This window comes from Tachysurus vachellii, chromosome 24 (genome assembly GCF_030014155.1).
Source record: "Tachysurus vachellii isolate PV-2020 chromosome 24, HZAU_Pvac_v1, whole genome shotgun sequence".
NCBI lineage: Eukaryota > Metazoa > Chordata > Actinopteri > Siluriformes > Bagridae > Tachysurus > Tachysurus vachellii.
Window position 1 is genome coordinate 10382749 of NC_083483.1, and position 19839 is coordinate 10402587.

The 19839-nt window shown below is 38.2% G+C and overlaps 1 protein-coding gene across 7 annotated transcripts in view; it reads left to right on the plus strand.

Annotated features, from left to right (window-relative positions):
- atf7ip (activating transcription factor 7 interacting protein) overlaps positions 1-19839 on the plus strand; it is a 35522-nt gene that overhangs the window by 2091 nt on the left and 13592 nt on the right. For 3 of the 7 annotated variants that reach the window (XM_060860614.1, XM_060860625.1, XM_060860618.1), the window contains exon 2: positions 8975-9058. The exons of 2 other annotated variants lie outside the window; for them this stretch is intronic. The gene's annotated coding sequence lies outside the window, so the exon portion shown is untranslated. Of the gene's footprint in view, positions 1-8974; positions 9059-13562; positions 13653-19839 lie in introns of those variants that run through there. 2 more of the 7 variants (XM_060860615.1, XM_060860621.1) reach the window with 2 other exon arrangements.

Consider the following 19839-nt stretch of genomic DNA (forward strand, 5'->3'; position numbering starts at 1 on the left):
TGCCCCTTATTGAATGGAAGAAGGACCCTGTTGCCTTCTGGTCAGGTTTGCATGAAAAAAGAGACTATGGATCCCCTTAATGGTGCTCTCCAAAGCACACAAACACTGAGCAGACACCTTCCAGCTAACTGTCCCCTCGTCACCGTGTATTGCTTGAGAACCATCACAGGATAACTGACTGCCATGGGTGCATACTCATCTACAAAAGAAGATAAAAAGTTTCATGGCAGCAAGTTAATATGAAAGCAAGTCTAGGTTCAGCCACACTGTGAAATGTTTGAGGGGGGGACCCAAAATCCCTGGAATTTAAATGTATTACAACTGGCATTTATCTGACAAAAGTGACATAAGTCTCTGACCACTTTAGAACATGCCACTATGCTGAAATAGCTCCAAGACTCCAGACTCGGTATGTGGTCTCTTGTGCCACTGTGACCCCATGTTTCATCTGATGGGTAGCAGGTGAACAACATTCTGGCCCCAAAAGCCCCTACCTCTGCCATGTCTGTGGACCACAATGATTACTGAGTCTGTTCACAAACTGTGGCTTTGCTGTATATGTTCTAAATGAGCTAGATCGCCTACTGCCAGTCATCAGGTACAAGCTTCCAGTAAGCTCTTGATGCAGAAGTTGTGCATCCGTCCACTTTGAGAGCTTGTTCATTCACCTCAGCAACACGTGCTGCTACTCAATTGTTGTGATTCCTCCTTTCTATTTTTTGAGTGCCTCAACGTTTGCAGTGGGGGGGGCAAGGTGGCTTAGTGGTTAGCACATTCGCCTCACACCTCCAGGGTTGGGGGTTCGATTCCTGCCTCCGCCTTGTGTGTGTGGAGTTTGCATGTTCTCCCCGTGCCTCGGGGGTTTCCTCCGGGTACTCCGGTTCCCTCCCCCGGTCCAAAGACATGCATGGTAGGTTGATTGGCATCTCTGGAAATATGTCCGTAGTGTGTGAGTGCGTGAGTGAATGAGAGTGTGTGTGTGTGCCCTGCGATGGGTTGGCACTCCGTCCAGGGTGTATCCTGCCTTGATGCCCGATGACGCCTGAGATAGGCACAGGCTCCCCGTGACCCGAGGTAGTTCGGATAAGCGGTAGAAAATGAATGAATGAACATTTGCAGTGGCCCAACACCTCTGACTTTTGAAATTACTACTGATTAATGTTTTTGAGATATGTCAGTGAGCAGTGAAACCAGCACGGTAACCAGCACTGAAATGATGGTGCTTGGTTTCTTGCGTCCAACAGCCTTGCCAAGAGTAGAAAATTGGCAGATTTCCTGCAATTTATGGACTGTGTCCATAATCCTGACAGCTGGCATATGGCACTGCACACTCTTCTTGTGATTGTACCATAATGATCTCATGTGAGATTAGGAGCTCTTTTTGGCTTGTCACCTATGAGAAGAGATCACATAAAGACCCAGGCATTGCAGGGGCATTGAGGAAACTCTTCTTCAGTTTGTGAACACCTTGGATGCAACAGCAAACCCAAAGAAAAGTACTGAACTTTACTGGAATGTCACTCCACTCCTGTGATAAGATGCCACAGCATTTGGGATGTGGAAATATGGATTTTGGACAGTGGACAGTGTGGTCTGGAGCCACTGACCTGATGATATCAAGCTACAACTTTGCAGTTGGGAAAACCAGTCTAGTCCAACCATGTATTTTTCAGAAATGTCCTCTGGAATCTTCAATGGAAGTTTGGTCATAACATGCACCACCATGTAATCACATTTATTTTTTGGATTGTTGCAGTAGCACCCATATTGGTGTGTATGATATCCCGTGCAACTGTCTCTATCTGCTGTTTCTGAAGCACAACTTAAGTAGGAGGAGGGTGGCTTGTAGACAAGAGACCTGCTGTTTATGTTTACACAATCATCTTTTGTGTGCTGAAGATCTTTATAGGTACTAGAAGGCTGTACTGCAAGGTGTTTTAGGTCAGCCTTCTTGTCATTAACAGACCCAGCGATTTACACTTTCATGGATAGGAGCACTGACCCAAGGATCTCTATTGCCATTTTCCCATTATAGGCAGGAACCGCTGGCATTACACAGCACCCAAAGGCTCGAAACTTTGTACAAAGGTTTATCAGCCTGTACCAGTGGTGAGGCCACTGGTCTGTCTATGACATTGAGCTGAGCCCCAGGGTTTCTGCATTTGCCACTGCACCCAGTATGTATTTCTTGTTATTAGATCACTCCTTCAGTATGCTCTTAAACACGCACAGAGCTTTTTAATGAAACGGGTCCATTATGGAATACCCAAGTCATTTGTTTGAGCAGAATGTATTAGGATCTCAGATGTGTCAATTGGCCCTAATTCCAATCCTGCATCTCATTCACTGCTGCTGAGCTGCAACCAACTCCAAGAATGTGTTATTAGTGCATCAGCCAAGGTGGCCATCTATTTTAGAGACTCAAGCAATAAAATTCACCGGAACGGCATCAGACTTTGTTACTGTAGGTGAGGCAGTGCTGCCAAGTTTGTCCAAACTCTTTCTTCCTTGTGCTGCCGCATTACCACTAACAGCTCTTGCATTGGGCCAATGTATTTTGGCAGCTCCATTGCATTTAACTCTTACATTTCTATTGGGGCTGAACAGCTAAGCCCCAATTTTTGTTGCAACAGTGCAAGAAAGCAGCTTATTTTGTGCTATTTGCTTCACTCCCTATGGCAAAATGGACGGCATGGAAGGAGGGTAATAAGTATTTACATATTCTGTTTCCATATAGAGGTGTTTCTCATATGGTGCCATCATCATTATGGTGCAGTTAGGTCAAGACTGCGAAGGTGCTTATCAAACTGGTTCACAATTGTTGCCAATTGTGCACATCATACAAGTCCATTGGGCATGGCATCCTGCCCTTAAATGAGGTTTGCATAGTTAGCTTGGCTAAACCAATAAAGAGTTTTGTACTCGTCCCACATGGGTTGATGGTCACAAAGTGATCACTTGTGGTACTTAGATGGAAAAAATAACATAAAAATAACATGGGTAATTTAATCAATTAAAGTACTGAGAGCATGAATATCCATACAGTGCATGATGATACATGTAGATTGGTTCTGTATGCCTAAGCTATTCGAGTTTTGCATGATTATGGTATTCTTTATTAGAAATATTTCACACAGTACCAGTTAATTAAATAAACACGTGTGTGATTTGTACAGTGTATCAAGTATTGTTTGAGCCTTGTATGTCACATTGTCCCAGAACCTCACAGTTCTCTCAGTCCTTCAATCCTGTTATCCTGCCTTCACAAGGTTTCTGCTTGTGTATTCCAGTAGCACATTGACTGGGCACTACGCCTTGTTCTCTCATTGTTTTTGCTTTCAACATTACATACCAGAGCTCAGATTTCATTGTTTGACTCCTTGGTCAGTTTTCAGTAATTTTTCAAAATGTAATTTTTTGCTACATTTTGTAAGCCTATTAGTTCTTTATAATATGATATTATATTTGTTATGTAGTATTTATCATTTAGCATAGTTTTTTTTATGTTGTTGGAAATCTTATTAAAAAAAGCACCCCTAGTCTGTATATAATGGTACAGCCTATCCTCCAGTAATTTTCCACTCGCTCGTCTGTATTCACTGTGTTCACTAAGGGGAGGGGCATAACTGTGCATGGCCTTGGTTCACAGGTTGACTGTGCTGCATTTTCCTGTGCACCTCTTGATCTCTATACAAGTCTGTGGATTTGTTTTACTTGTTTATGGTGAAACATTTTCACAAATGAAGCACAGAAATAGAATTCTAAGGACTGGAACTAGGCATGCACCAGCCATGTCACACATGTGCATAGCTTCACAACCAATGATGATCTGGCTAGATTTTGAAAAATATACTAGTCAGTTTGAGGTAAAGACTATGTTACTTCAGTACCCACACGTTTTTCACTTCTGCCTAGCATGCTAAGGATCACAACACTTTTATCATATTCGTGCTCTCTCAATCCAACTGTAGCTATGGTTAAATTAGAGCAAGGCCTGTTTTTATTATCAGAGGTCAGCTCTTCTGGTCTTTGTTGCTATGAAAGCTGTACGTTATTTAAGATTAAGATAGATCAGTGTTCTGACTGTGCCTTTAGTAGACTTTGACAGTGTTATTCCTATGTAACACTTGCTTGACAGATGTAGGCTTACTGAATCTTTTTTAGAAAATAGTAATAATAAAACAGATTACTGGATAAATCATCTTGGTGTTACTGGATGATAGTCCTTTAATTATTTTATTCACGTTTTTGAAAAAAATTCCCTTTAGAAATAGATTACATTTGCATATTTGAGCTTGTACAAATTTTATAAGCCCCTCAATATAAAAGAGATTCTCAACATTTCAAGATTTTCATTAAAAGTGTGCATACTTTTATTTATACCAGTAATCACAGTATAAAAGTAATAAATCACTGAATACATGTAAAGCATATTTCTCTGTGTGAAGAGGGCGAAAGTGAGGTTAAGTTTATAGTTATTCCAGTTTCTTTCAGTGATTCTGTGCTGTGTTTTGGTCCTCTAAAAACCATGGATAACATTCTAGGTAACCAGAAATTATTGTACCCTTTATAGCATGTTGAAATCTAGTAGTAATATCAGTAAAAATAGCTACATATACTATTTATATGGATTGTATAGAACAAGAAAACTGTTTATAAGCAGCTCAATGACATCAGAATCTTCAGTCTACCATAACAGGATTCATTTTAAGTAATGCTTTATTCTTCCCAAGTCTTTGTAATCCCAAACATCACTATTTGTGCTGTAATAAGGATTTTCTTACATAACTTTTAACTTTATAGCATATAGCTCAGTATTTTGCACAAATTCAACCCAACTATGGCCGTTTGGAAAGCCATCATGGCCAGATTTTGATTCACAATGCTCATGTGACCACTACAGAGTAGACATTTTAGGGGATTCTGTGAACATTATTTGCTTAGCAAGGGATATGTATTTGTGATATAAGATATATGATAATATAACCTAAAAAAATTAAACAGACTTTTCAAATGAAGAGATTTGTCCTGCTGTGCGTGGCAACGTAAAGTCAGAGCACACAAAAGACAAAAAATTTTATGCTACCGCACTGGAGCAGGAATGGCTCATTGAAACAGTTCCTCTGCCACTGAGCCAAGCTGGTGGCCATTTTTGTGTTACAGGAAATTGTAGAGTAAGATGTCTGCCTGGGAAGAGGGGAACTTCTCTTAGCAACAACATTTATTGGTTTAACAGTAAAAGTGTGCTTTTGTTTACATCTCGGAAAGGATGAACATTTAATATAGTACAATAACAGACTGCTCCTAGGGATTTTTCTCAGATAACCCTTTTTTTCTCATTTATGTCAGGGCCATGTTAAGTGCAGTACATTTACTGTTATGTTTTTACACAAACTGCAACTAGTAACTTCACCTTTTTTGATTACAAGATGAGATTTTGGTGAACATTGTGCAAAGCTGACATTTTTTAGCAAAAATATTTCCAATGCAACCTGTTCCCAGTCGGGCAGAAATTATAAACAGTGTTTGTGGTGGTGCTTATGTTTTTGGAAAACAGGGGACGAGGTACCAGGTCAGAGCATTATAGCAGCATTCCTGACTAACCCTGCTTTCAGACAATGAAAAGTTTTCTGTTGTCACTCTCAGTTTGTTGTGGACATTTCAAAGAAGAAACATAGCCAGTATATACATAGTTTGCTGTGTAATTATCACTGTGTTTAGAGTATGTAAAAAGATTAATCCTTTATGTTTTACTTGTATAATCTATTATATAGACTTGGACGGAGGAATTTGGTCAGTTGTTTATTATTAAAATAACAAACAGGATGAGACTATTAGAGATACACAGATCAGCTGTTCAAAACCACAGACAGGTGACGCCAATAAAATCGAATTTTACAATAAAATTTCCTCTCAACGACATCTGTCATGGGGTGGGTACAGCATGTGAACAGCCAGTTCTTGAAGTTTGTTTTTGAAGCAGGAATAATGAGCAAGTGTAAGGATTTGAGCGACTTTGACAAGGGCCAGATGGTGATAGCTAGATAACTGGGTCCAAGCTCATCCAAAACCACAGGCCTTGTAATGTGTTCCTGTTAGGCAGTGGATAGTATTTACCAAGAGAGATCACAAGAAAGGACAACCGGTGAACCAACAAAAAGGTCATGGGTGCCCAAGGCTCAATGATATGGAGAGCGAAGATAGCCCATCTGGTTTGATCCCACAGAAGAACTACTATAGAACAAATGAAAGGGAAATGCTAAAAACATGTCAGAACACAGAGTGCATTTCAGCTTGCTATATGTGGGTTACTGTAGCCCCTTAACTGTGCCCATACTGACCCCTCTCCACCAACGAAAGTGCCTAGCTTCATTGGCATGAGAATCAGAACTGGATTACAGAGCAATGGAAAAAGGTGACGTTGTTTGCTAAATCACATTGGCACAGCCGTGTACATGTGCATCACTTTACTGGGGAAGAGATAGCACCAGGATGCACTTTGGATAGATATCCGCTGGTGGAGGCAGTGTGATGCCCTGGTCAGTGCTCTGCTGGGAAACTTTGGGTCTTGGCATTCATTTAGGCACATAACCCCTACTTAATCACTGTTGCAGACCACACACTCCCCTTCATGGGAAAAGTGTTCATTAATAACAATGTCCCCTTTTTATTAGGTTAATCAATCCTGCCACACTGCAGAAATTGTTCAGGAATGGCTTATGACTTATGAAAAAGTGTTCAATGTGTTGACTTCCCCAAATGAATTCCCAAAATCTCAATCTGATTGAGCATCTGTGGGATGTGCTAGACAACCAAGTCTGATCACTGGAGGCCTCATCTCACATACAGGATCTGCTGCCAATGACTTGGTGCCAGTTATCAATCTGTACCTTCTGAGTTCTTTGAGGACTCATGCCTCGACAGGTCAGAGCTGCTTTCATAGAACAAGTGGGACCTACACAATATCAAGCAGATAGATGTAATGTTTTTTCACAATTTTTTAAAGTCAATAGTTTACTTTTGTTTCATTATGTATTAATAGAATTGATATTGTTTTATAGAATAGATCTTTTCAAATTTTTGTAGGCAATATTATAGTCTTTGTTAGAGGAAATGGTTTTCATATCTTTTATATATAACACAATTATGCTTATAACATAAATTTCGCACAGAAATATCTCAAGGTTATAATTGCACAGGAAGTCTCGAAGCAGTTTAGCTCCACAGTACTTGTGTATGGTTGTCACTGTTTCTAGAAGAAAATGGTACAGTCCAGTATAACTGCCCATCCCCCACTCCACTTTTTTTCCCTCTCATTATATTGTCAGGATCATGATAAGAGAGAACGATCGTTCAAGCTGAATTAAATATACACATTTTTCTTCACCGCTGTTGCTAAGAAACTTTACCATTAATATTTCACATAGATAAAATCCCTGGTGTTTATTAGAGGAATGTAAACAGAATGCTTGGAATAATATTGTGACAACAGGTTTGCAGTATTAGTCGTCAAACTCTAAAACACATAAAAGAAGGAAATAGGAAACTACAAATCATCATTTTATCTATAATCTTAATTGTGAATAATTCATGTTAAGGTCATAGTCATTGCTTTTTTAAAATGCTGTATGCAGTGTTAAAATAATGTAGTCTATGGTTGTCTGTATTTTTCCACTTGGTTAGCTTTTTTTGTGTGTTTGTCCAGATGGTGGTTTACTAATTCCTATGTTTGAACCACATCCGTTTCCATATATTTTGAACTGGCTAGGGACGTTTGCTGTTTTATAGTATTCATATTCATAGTTCATATATGTTCGATAGCATGCTGACGAAAATCCCATAGTATCCTGCTGAGGGATGAAAGGAATAGCCAGGGGAATGAAGGACAGCCACAGTGAACTCTGCAGTTTGTAATGTATAGGGGATAGAGAGCCACGAAGAAATAGGATAAGGTGAGAGTTTATAGACATATGTTTGGTACCCTTCTGGTATATAGTACTCGGTACTTTCTGAACATCCTTACCCCTCCCCCTCCTGTATTTCAAATCAGAAGATGTTTATTCTATATTCTTTATGGGTTTATTACATTGTTTGCAGCTTACATTTTTTTCAGTTCTTTAAATGATTGAAATATTCAAAATTCAGGAGATCAGTAATCTACTGTGATCCTAGCAGATGAACCAGCATGCTAACTAGCTACTGTGCAATTTAAGAATTAGATAGCATAGATAGCAGAATCAAAATGAGATACTGATACATTGCAAATTTGCACAAGCAGGATTAACCAATAGATTTTCTTCTTTCAGAAAAAAATTAAGCTGTGAGATTGGGCTGATTTAAGGATATGAAAAAAGAGTGACTGCTGAAATATTAAAAACTCACTAATGTTTTAGGATTTATTTTTTTTTTGCTGTGTGGAACGATAGAGCAAATGCTAATCATTCAGCTCCCACCTCATGTTACAGTGCTGCAGCAGGCATGGCTTTGTGGAACAGTTCCTCTCTCCTTGTGCCAGGCTGGTGGCCATTTTGAGTTACTACATGAAACTGTGGCGCAAAATGTCTGCTGGGGGAGGGGAACTTCTCTTAATAATTGAGGGAAATAAATGGAAATATAGCCATGTGATTCAGGGTGTTCATATGTTAATGTCAAACAATTTTTTGTTTGGTATTCTGAAAGTCAAAGGCATGATCAAATTATCATTTCTTTTTTAGCTCTGGATTATTTTCATTTTTACTAATTAAGGAGATCACCTGGAAACACTTTGCACCAAGCGATTTAAAAGCCATAGGTCAAAAAGGCTTTAAAAACCATCCAGAATTCCTTATTTGTTTCTTGTTTGAATGTGTAAAGAAAAATGGAACTCCCAGGAGACAGGTTCTGTCCTTTGCAGAAGTAAAAATAAAAAACGTTCATGTTTCCTGAGTGTTTAACATGTAGCATATGTTAGTAATATTTGCATATTTTTTCACAGGAATTCACACACTTTGATCATCTTTTCTTCTTGACCAGCACTTCTTAACCAGTACTAACAATTGCCAAACCAAATCAACTTGTGGTAAGTCTTATTTTCATGGACAAAAGTTTCTTCTTTCTTATGCTTTTCACTACCCACATGCACCTAACACAAACTTCCACATTCAAAAATATGACCCGTTTATTATTTTGGAACATTAGTGTTTCGCAGTTGTGTAATCAATCTTTTTTTTTTTTTTTTTTTTTACATGCATAATAGTAGTGCCATTTATGATTGCCAAATGCAGCACTGGAATGCAGAACATTTTATAAGAAAGTTTAATAGTATATCATTTGGGTTCCACATTAAGTAGACATATGGAGTTTGCTGTTTGCTTACTATCTAGGATTAAAAAAATAGTGTAAACAAGCTTGCAAACTGGAAGTTAAATATTTCTTCTGAAATCTTGTAACGTTTTGCAAATACAACGAACAATTGAAATGTGGGTCATTTTTAAATTGCTTGTTTTAGGTAATCTCAACATTAGGCATACCTAAAAGAAACTCTAGTAATACAACTTGCAATACTGAAAGATGAAAAACACTACGATGGGTTTAGACAGAACTTTACATCATTACATATAAACGATTGCCTGCTTTTGAAAACGGTGGCTTGCTCATCTCTTACTTTCAAAAAGTGACCTATACCGCACATAACACTTTAATGAGTTATCCTAATTATGAAAAACTATAAAACGCTAGATATAACTTAAATAAGAGAGACTAAATTAAGTCCTGGTGGTTGTTTTGCAAGTCAGTTAAGGTTTGCCCAGCGGTGATCTAAATAATGAGTGTGAAATTGTAAATGGCAACTTCAGGGGAATGCCAGTCAACTAGTGCAGAATGTTTTTGTTCAGTATCCTCATGGAGGGGCATGTGAAAAAATGTTATAGTTTCATAGTGAAGGATCAACCAGTATGGGGTGGAGGAATTAAGAATACACTAAAGTGGATCAGCAGAATTGTCAACCAGTCACCATCAGCTCTCTGGGACGTAACGATGTCTATCTGTGGTGAAGCATATACAAGTGTTTCACTAAAATCCAAGAAACTCCAGACTGACGCACTGAACCCAAGGTACTTGAATCTGATTACAGAGGTACAGCAGAGACATTTCCATGCTTGTTCTTCTTTTGCCCAACCCTTACATCTGATGCACCAGAAGACAATATTTTAGGACCAGATGGTTAAAAAACTTCTGAAATGAAAGTGTTCTTGCAAAAAAAGCCAAACATTTAATATAAAAACGAACTATAAAACAATTATAGCTTTGAAGTAGTTCATTGAAGGGATGGGTAATACTTTTAGAGTAATAAGTATCAGATATACTACGAATGTAAAAATCAGAGCATTGGGAATGCATGCAACTTGTCTGCTTGTCCTCATTTACTGAGCAAATGCAAAGGCTCTTGCTAAGCTGGTGGCCATTTTGTGTTACTGCACTGTCAAGCTGCTCATATGAAATGGTTGTACGTAGGAGGGGATTTTAAAGGAATCTGGTCAGAAATATGCCACATTGAATTCTGCTCAAACTAATGCTGATGCTTTTGTCAGGTTCATAGATGTTCTGTGCTTCATAGGTTTTGTTTGTTTTTTCTCTTTAGAAATGTATTGTAGCAAAAAAGGAGCATGACATTTTTTTTAGCCAGTCTGTGGTAAACATTAAATGTTTAATGAATTCACTGCATCTCGCCAATGTTTGGTTGGTTCTCTATTTTTTTCAAAAAATTTTATGCAAAAGATTTTTAAAGAAAATTGTATTTCCTAAACTCTTCAGTTAAGTGATTTTGTAATAGGAGGATCTTGTGGAAAGGACATTTGTTGGGGGAGGGTTTTGTTTTAGCAGAACAGGTTTCAGCTGGTTCAAACTGGCTTCTGCTGCATGCCTCTGATTGGCCAGCATTGTTAATATCTTTCTTCTAACAGCACTCTTTGCTTAAGAAATCGTATACCAGTGCTCTTCTACGTATGTTTTACTCCTTTACAAGGCTTGGTATTTTAAACTTGCTCCCTCACTAAGGTCTAGGGCTGTTAGTTCTGTAGTACCTGACTGTTCCTCTTATTATAGGAAACATTTGTGCACTGAGCTTTTATTTTTCATGCATTATGTTTCTTGCTTACATCTGCTATAGATTGCCTGCAGAATTTTTTGCAGGATGTCTCTCTCCCAGTTTTTAGTATAGCTCTGTACTGTGTGTGTCAGGGATTGAGTGTGGTAACCAGGAGGTATAAAATTAATAACATGCTAACAGTCGTTTCAAACATGCGACTTGTGGTGATATACTTTTTGAAACAAGTTTTTTCTCAATGTGAAGAATAGTCTATATTGAATCCAATATTACATTTTAATTATGGGTAAAACCTGCCCCCCCGTACTGGTAACATTTGGTATAACCCTGTACCCTGTATAGCCTTCTCACTTACTCTTCTTTAACCGACTTTTTCGTCTCTCCAAACACACCCTGGCTAATCTAGTGCCAATGAAATTCATTTTGTCAGTTCATTCTGAACATTAATTGTTACCAATTTCGTATTTAAATAACCAGGACCATACAAGATCAGTTAACTCTGTTCATGGAAAGAATATAGAAATGTATTAAGAATCAGATCAGGTTTTGTTCTGTTACACGTAATATCAGCATGTACGTACGTAAACGTTTTGTTTGGATCCCCGGCTCTTGAACTTGGCAGACTCAGCAGAGTTTCTTAAAATTATTTAACAGATTTAACAACTTACCCAAGCAATCTTTCCCTTGACTGAGTAGGAGGATTTTATTTATTTGTGGATCTGTCTTAATTTGTTAAAGGCACACATGTGCAGTATCATCTCTTGCCTCGATTGGATCCTGAACAGATTTCACCCTGTGTATAAACTGTGTGCATTTTTACCTGTAGTCAAGTGCATGTCTGATCGGCCATACTGAAATCTGTCGGCTATATTGCATGTTAATATACAAATCCGCTTATTACTATATTCATCATTAAATTCTAGTGTCCTTTGCTTTTGTTTCTTGAAAGAATAATATGGACATCATACAGGATGTGGTTTTGAAATCTAACCAACACTTTAAAAGTGCACAAATTTACAGAGCATGCCTAATGTCTGTCTGGAAGAGGATTGACTTTCAAATTTGGTCTGGAGAGATTGGTGCTTTTAAGACCTCCAGATTTAAATGTGTTGCATATGTCTTGGGTGCATTTACGTGTTCATTTTTGTGTGCTATCCTTGATAATCAAAACACATGACATGAACTGTAAACCTGCCCTATAATCAGTGGTATAAATCTGATTCCCCTTGAACATTGAACCTTAATGGAATATGACACCCTTCCATATGAAAATGGTAATATCGAATTAAATAATCCGATCCCCCTTGCAAGTTCTGATCAATAGTCCGAAATGAGGAGATTTGTATTTACTGTATTGCTAACTTTGTTTAAATGTTTGTAAAGGGTTGCTTCTCTTGCTATTTTGAGGGACAAAAGTGTTCTTGGCATTAAGGGATAACTGTTGCAGGGAGACAATGTCCCTACTTGGCACCTGAAGGTGCTGAATTTAGCTTATTGTGGAAAGTATAATGGTGGCTTTAAATATAACCCATGAACCGAGCCATGCTTATGTGATCCTGATTCATCCATGTTTGAATAAGAGTTTCCACAAAATTGAACATATATTTGCTTCGGATTTCTGTACTTTCCGTACACTGAAAAACAGTGTGAACACATGCTGGTTTTAGACAAGTCAGAGTTGACAGATTTCATTTTCTCTCATATTAAGTCTACAACCTTCACGCTCTCAAGGACATTTGGTATTCACACCAAGTTACATTACTCCTTATCCTTCTATCTTTTAAAAACCTGTTAAACAAAACTCAGCCTCTGTGTACCTTAAGAAGAATTTGGTAAAAGCGTAGTCAAGTTTCTTACCTGGTGTGATGATCAATATTTGCCTTTACTGAGTGTGAAAGTGGTAGTGTTTTGTTTACTACGCGCTTTATGGTAATGAATCTCACAGGCTCACGATTAGAGGGCTTGATTTTTTTTTTTTTTAATTTAAGCATATACAGTGTTTAAGTTATTAAACAGATGGCTTTGTCTTGCTCCCTCTTGTGTTGAGTCAGAGTTGCACATCCCGTCACCCCTACATTTTGTGAAAATGGTATAGCCTGGGACTAGCAGTAATTTTCCATCCTGTTTGCTCAGTGCTGCAGTGGGGGAGGGGAGATTGTTTCTTTCATGGATTTTGTTCTTTTTTCTAATTTATTTAGATGTTTTGTTCGCATTATCACCAAGTACTTAATTGCTATTTTTAAACTGTGTATTTAGTATTTTTTTTTTTTGTACTTTTGACATGTTAAAGATTTATGTAGAGACATATCTTACATGTACAAAACCACTGTCCAGATGATTACTGTATTGTTTATCTGATGATTGTGATTGTGACATGTGTTTTTACATTGTGTCCTGGTGTTGCTGGGAAGATCACAAAGAATATGCTCCACCCCTTTGTGCATGTGGTACAGTCCCAGCTGAAGGTCTCTCCCTCACTCACTCTGTCTCGCCTATATATAGGGTGAGTGAGACGAAGGCTAGTTGCACTTGTATTCTTGTTCATGGCCTTCATCTGAAGCTCACGCAGGTTTATAATTTTTCATGTTTATTCTAGTACAGGATCTTTTTGTTCACTTTTGTCAATACTATAATTGATATTGAAAAATGGAAGCGAAAAATCTGCATTCTATAGTAATATTCTTTCTGCGCGTTGGGTTGTATGCTGCGAAGTTGTTAGCATGAATGCAGCGTGTTCGCATGGTTTGGATTGTCACTTTGGGTTCTTAAAAAAAAATTCTCAAGGATTTCTTTTCGGTGTGATTTTTTTTCTCAAAGAAGATTTTAGTCTTGTGTAGCCAACTATTGTTTATTGGTACATGCTGTGGGTTGTGTGTTGATGCTGGTATTGGTCAATGGGTTAGCGTAAGGCTAAATGTTCTTTAAAAACGCTCTGCTTTTTTAGAATTTGGATACGTATTGCGATTTTATGAATTAGCCTGTTTTGGTTTATGAATACATCTGTCATTGTTGGATAATGTTCACTTGGAATGTCTTATGCTTCTGAATTGACAACTTGAATTGTTTCTTGCCTTTGGCTTAGGGTAGTGCGGTTGTTAGCAACACCAGCGCCTGGTGTTGCTGCACAACACCCTGAAGCACATGGTAGAGTCCTAGCATTGCACCCCTCCCCCTCCTCTTTCTCTTGGTCTGTATTGCTCTTTTGCTCCCTAGTTCCTGTCTACATGGTGTTTGCTCTTTGGACCGAGAGACTATGCTCCCTGTCTTGCTCACATTTTTTTTTTCTCGTCAACTAACGCGTGAAAAGATACTGGCTGTTTTTCAACAATCCTTGAACAATTTTGCACTTGGCCTATACTTGCATTACTATTATTTTCATTACTATCATGTTTTTCTTTACACAAAATGTTAGAATTTATGTGCATTTAATCTTTCACTTTTGAGAGCGGTTTCCAGCCTGTTTGCTAAGTTAAGTGTTCGGTTAAGTTAAACCTGTGTGTTTGAGATTAACACCCATTAAATGATGAAACTGAAGGCACAGATTTGGACGTAACTATAGAAAAAGATGGACCAGATTCGAGGAAGCATTAAAACAACCAAGTTAGATTTATTGTAATCTCATACTTGGTCCATGACTGACTGTACAGAAGTATTAAAGAGGATCGAATAAAAAGGGAAAAGAGAATTGCATTTTTACTCTCCATATACAGTACTTCTAAACAGTTTAGTGTATTATGTAGAAATTAGGTTTGCCAATAACAGACTATAATCATTAAATAGATAAATACAGGTGTGTTGTCTTCCTCAGCAAGGGATTGACAAACATTAATGCTTAAGACTACATACTTGGGTAGGTAGTCTTTAGATTTTTGTTCCACTTCTGCTGACCGTGGTGTAACAACAGACTTTTGTTTGGAAATGTAATGGACAGCCACACATGTGGGTGTGTCTGCTACATTTCTAGGGCGTGCAGACGCAGCCTGACCCACCCATAGGTACACCAATATGTGAAAGTCTGGAGTGTCTTTGGCCTCTGTCTCTGGACTTCTTGTCACCACAGAAATCTTGCGATGAAGTCCACATTAATGGCTTTCATCTGGAATATTTTTTCCCCCTCTCTCTGATTCTACTGTAAACGTAGACAATGCAGTTAAATTCAGTGTTTGTTTTTAAAAGAGACTTTACTTATTCATTATCTCTGCCTTGGTCCACAATCTGCCTTAATTGATTTGTTTGGCTGGGAAACATGATGAGGCTCAAAGAAGAGTGCACAGGGTTGGATCACCAGTTGCTTTCACTGGGGTACACCAGTTTTATTTATTCATTTTTTTTTTGTCTATCTGTGGTGGAGATAGACAATCTATCCTAGTCTATATAGGATAGTCTATATAGGATAGTCTATCCTAATGAAGGAAATACTTTAGTCTCCAAAGGAATACTGGAGAAGTCCTGAAAAGTATCAGGTGCTCAATAGATGCTACCAGATATCATATTCAGCTGGAATTAGTATAACCAGCAAAACCTTTTATTGAGAACACTTTACCAAAATGGAGTATGTGCACACACGACCAATGTGTTTTTCTGAACAGTAGCTTTCAAAGAATTTTCAGTCTCAGATGTGATCATGGTATACACCTGTAGCCAGAACAAAAAGTCCCACTGTTAATAAGCTTGCATGGCTACAGCTATGAAATCTCTGAAGTTGACTGAGCTCAAATAGTTACTGTGGCTGTTTTAAAGCAAGTCTTATATCAATTATGCTCCTAATTCATCAGTTGATGATGATTTTACTTACTGTTTTCTCAAAAAAGCCACCAAAAGTTTACCAGCAGTATGTATGATGTGTACTAGTAAAGGCAAAGGAGTTTATAAGATGCCCCATTGAAACAAATGCATGTTCCTAGACATCTAGGTCACATGCTTTATGCTGATTCATAGATCTGATTCATAGATTATAAATCTGCGGTTTGTGCATAAAGCACCACTAAAGGAAATGGTCAATTTCTGGAGGGGGGATATAAATTTACAAACTTTTTAACCTTCTTAAGCTGCAGTTTGAGACTGTGGAATTTTTACAATTTCATTGAGATCCTGGGATTAAAAGACACAGCTTCATTTTAAGTCAATGTCTTCATTGTCACCTTTCCTGTGTCCCTTATTGTTCGCACATCTACATGGGATCAGGAGCATATAATCTGGGCCATCAGCTGGTGTTTCTGTTTAAATAAACAGCGAAGTCAAGTTACTAAGTTATTCCAGCATGGCAGTTAGTTTTAGGTTTTGACGGTGTACATTATTGGTTTACTTTAAATACGTTTGTATTTATTCATTTGGTAGATGTCCCCTTCAAATGAGGCTGAATCCGAAAGCAAAGCAGAGGGTCATGCTCAAGGATCCACCTTTGTCAGTCCCAGAATTTAGAATACCAAACTTCAGACCGCTAACACAGCGTTAAGGTCGTTTGGATTTATGAACCAAACCAAGATCTGGGAATAACATTTAGTTTTATTTTTATGATGTATAGGAGATGGTGGTTTCTAATTCTCTAGTGCCTTATTTAGGAGACATATAGAGGTTATCTTAACTTCCCTTGTCACGTTCCCTTATGTTCTGTCAGCGTAAACCAGACACTTGGCCGAGAAAATTTCAAAATGGGTATCGTTTAATGTTTGTCCGTGTGACGTCAATACCAAAGAGAGAATTGAAATTGGCTAGTTTAAGCACTTAACCATCATGGAAGTTTACATTTTGCACTGGGGGGATGGCGATGCAGGACAATCACATGACTGTTCCAAATGACCTGGGAAATCTGAGCATTGCAGATAGATGCAGCCACATGGAATCACTGGCTATGTGGACAAGTCTGGAGTGAGTGAAGAACACACACACAAGGAAGCCCTACATCTAAACCACAGGCTTACTTCTGTTGACAATCCAGCAGGCTCTGATGCATGCAGGTTAAAGTTATAAAATCTGCTTGCACTTGAAAAATAGCAGCAGGTCTCGTACTTTTGTAATCTCGTACTTTGAGTACCATGGCGCACTTATTTCAATAATGTGGAAATCTAGGCATAAAATGCTGAGCATTTTAGAGAAGCAAAATTGTTTTCTTACAAGTAGGTTTGTATAGGACTTTTTGTCATGCTCCCTCTAACGTTGATGCAGAGCTGTGCAGCTGTACAACCATGTCCTTGGTAAAAGTGGTACGATCCATGCGTAGCTGTAATTTTCCACTCTCTTTGTGCAGCAGTGGAGGAAGGGAATTATTTCAACTGTTTAGTCAACTGTGGAGATTGACTACTGCTAGAGACTATTTAATGTATGTAATATTTTACAACTGGACATACCATGTGAAGCTTGTACTGGTCCAGATAACGTGGTAGCACGTGGTAGTAACGTTTTCTGGTAGCAACAGATCCTTTGTCCATAACTTCAGAGAGAGAGAATTAAAGTCCTGTTTTCTACAGTGAAATCAACAGAATCGTGATTTCTGTTTTGGCTGGTCATTTATAGCTTCTGAATTTTAGCATACCTGTAAGCATATGGCTCTCTTTCTTTGTCTGTCTGGCTTCACCTGTGGCACCATAGGAGAAGTTTGTGGCAGGAATTTGCTCTACTTTTGTCTTTAAATTCACTAAATCTGGGGTTGTGTATATAAATAGAAATGTGTCCTTAGTCCTTTTGGCACAGATTGTTTAAAAGTGCCTTTAAGATGGTGATCCAAGGTTTACTAGGGAGTGTTTTACTGTACCAGCTTGGCAAAGTTAGTTATTAACTTTTTTTTCCCCTTGTGAAAACAAAAATGATAAATTTTAGACTATAATGATATATATTTCTGTCATGCTCCCTCTTGTGTGGAAACTGAGCTGAACAGCTAAACACCCCTCATTGTGAAAAATGGTATGATCTGTGACTAGCTGTAATTTTCCACTCTTTGTGCAAATGTGGGGGAGGGGATTCATTTTAAGTTTAAGTTTTTGACTATTTTGCTTAACTCTTTTACAAGATATTCATTATTTTTCTTTTGTTCTCTTGAATATGCATATTCAAGGGTGTTGGCTTTTTTGTATAGGAAGCAGTCTAATTTGTTTGGCATGTTTAAAATGATTCACAGACTTGTAGCTATGTGGCGTTGATATTCCTACAACGTGGTGTTGTGTTCATGGCAACAACCGAACACAATGTGCTACACCCAGAAGCATGCGGTGTTGGTTGCTTGTCTAGTCCCCGTGTGTGTGTGTGTGTGAGAGAGAGAGACAGAGAGAGCTCTTCAGGGCTGATGTTATCTCACTGGTACCTAGTGCTTGCTCTACAGATGATTAGCGCAATCTAGTGAGTGGCAATTAACGGGTGTATCTTTCGAATTTTGTTTTTCTTGACTAAATATTTTGCGTAAGTGGAGATTGAATATAAAGGTATATTTTTATGGTGGGGAAATAGATTTTGGTGCTATAATTGCACTGAACGTTTTACGGATTCTGACATTTTTCTACTAGCATGGTGTGATTGCATAGTGGCATGGTTTAACATGTTGGCTTATTAGCTAATGCATGCTCAGATCGAAGTCACAAGATGAATCATTTGCCTCAAATGTTACGAAATATTTTCAGAAAAGAAAATGATGGATTTTTAAAAAAAAATTATATTTTAAGTTAGCTGCCTGCGGTTTCAACAGGTGTGATCTGAGCTGGAAAGTTTGTTTTGGTGATTTGAATACTTATTACAGATAATAAATTTAATCTGGAAAGGGAATTGTCATGCTCCCTCTTGTGTTGATGCAGAACTGCGCAGCAGAACACCCCTCTGCATTGTGAAAGTGGTACAGGCTGTGCTTGGCTGTAATTTTCCACTGTGTACAGCATTGGGGGAGGGGATTGAGTTCTGCTTCTCACCACCTTGTCATGGATCACTGTTTACAATTTCTGTTTAGAGACATTTTTTGTCATCTTTTGTTGACCAAAGACAAGGTTTGTCTGGTGTCTTAGAACGAATACTTACCTTTAGCATGTTTTACCTGGTACAGTATATTTACATAATTGCGCCGTCACTACATGTAGGAGTGTTTGTCACACCTGAACAGTCTGGCCCTCACAGCAACACTGTGTTTAGCTCCCATTCTTAACTAATACTCACTGTACAATGTCCGCATGTATTAGGAGCGATCGGTTCTGAGCCTTTTACTGACTACACTGTGCACAGCTAAAGAGTGATTAACAAATGTTTCAGACTTTCTTCTAGCTTTTTCCTTTATTTATTAATTTTTTATTTTTTATTTTGATTGTGTAATCAGCTTGCTTTGGCTGGACAGTCACAGTTGATCCCAGAAAATCCACACAAAGTCCACAAAGTCATCCACATGAAGGGAGAAGTGAGTTATGCTGTGCTGTGCTATAATACCGCACACGGGATAAACGGACAGCTAACGTATATAATAAAGACTTATATAATCTAATAATATAATCTTTTGAGTGAATAATTTAACTATAAACTAGAATGCATATTCCCCTCATGCTCCCTCTTGTGTTGAGGGAGAGCAGAACACCCCTGTTCACTGTTGTAAATGGTATGATCTGTGGCTAGCTGTAATTTTTCACTCTCATGTGGAGCAGTGGGGGAAGGGGATCCATTTCACCATGTGGGTTTTTATTCTTTCTTTTTTCCTTTCTTTTCTTCATTGCATGATCATTTACATTTATTTAGTTCATTTGTACGAAGCCTTTTTTGCTTAGTACTTTTGAATATATGATCTTGTCTCC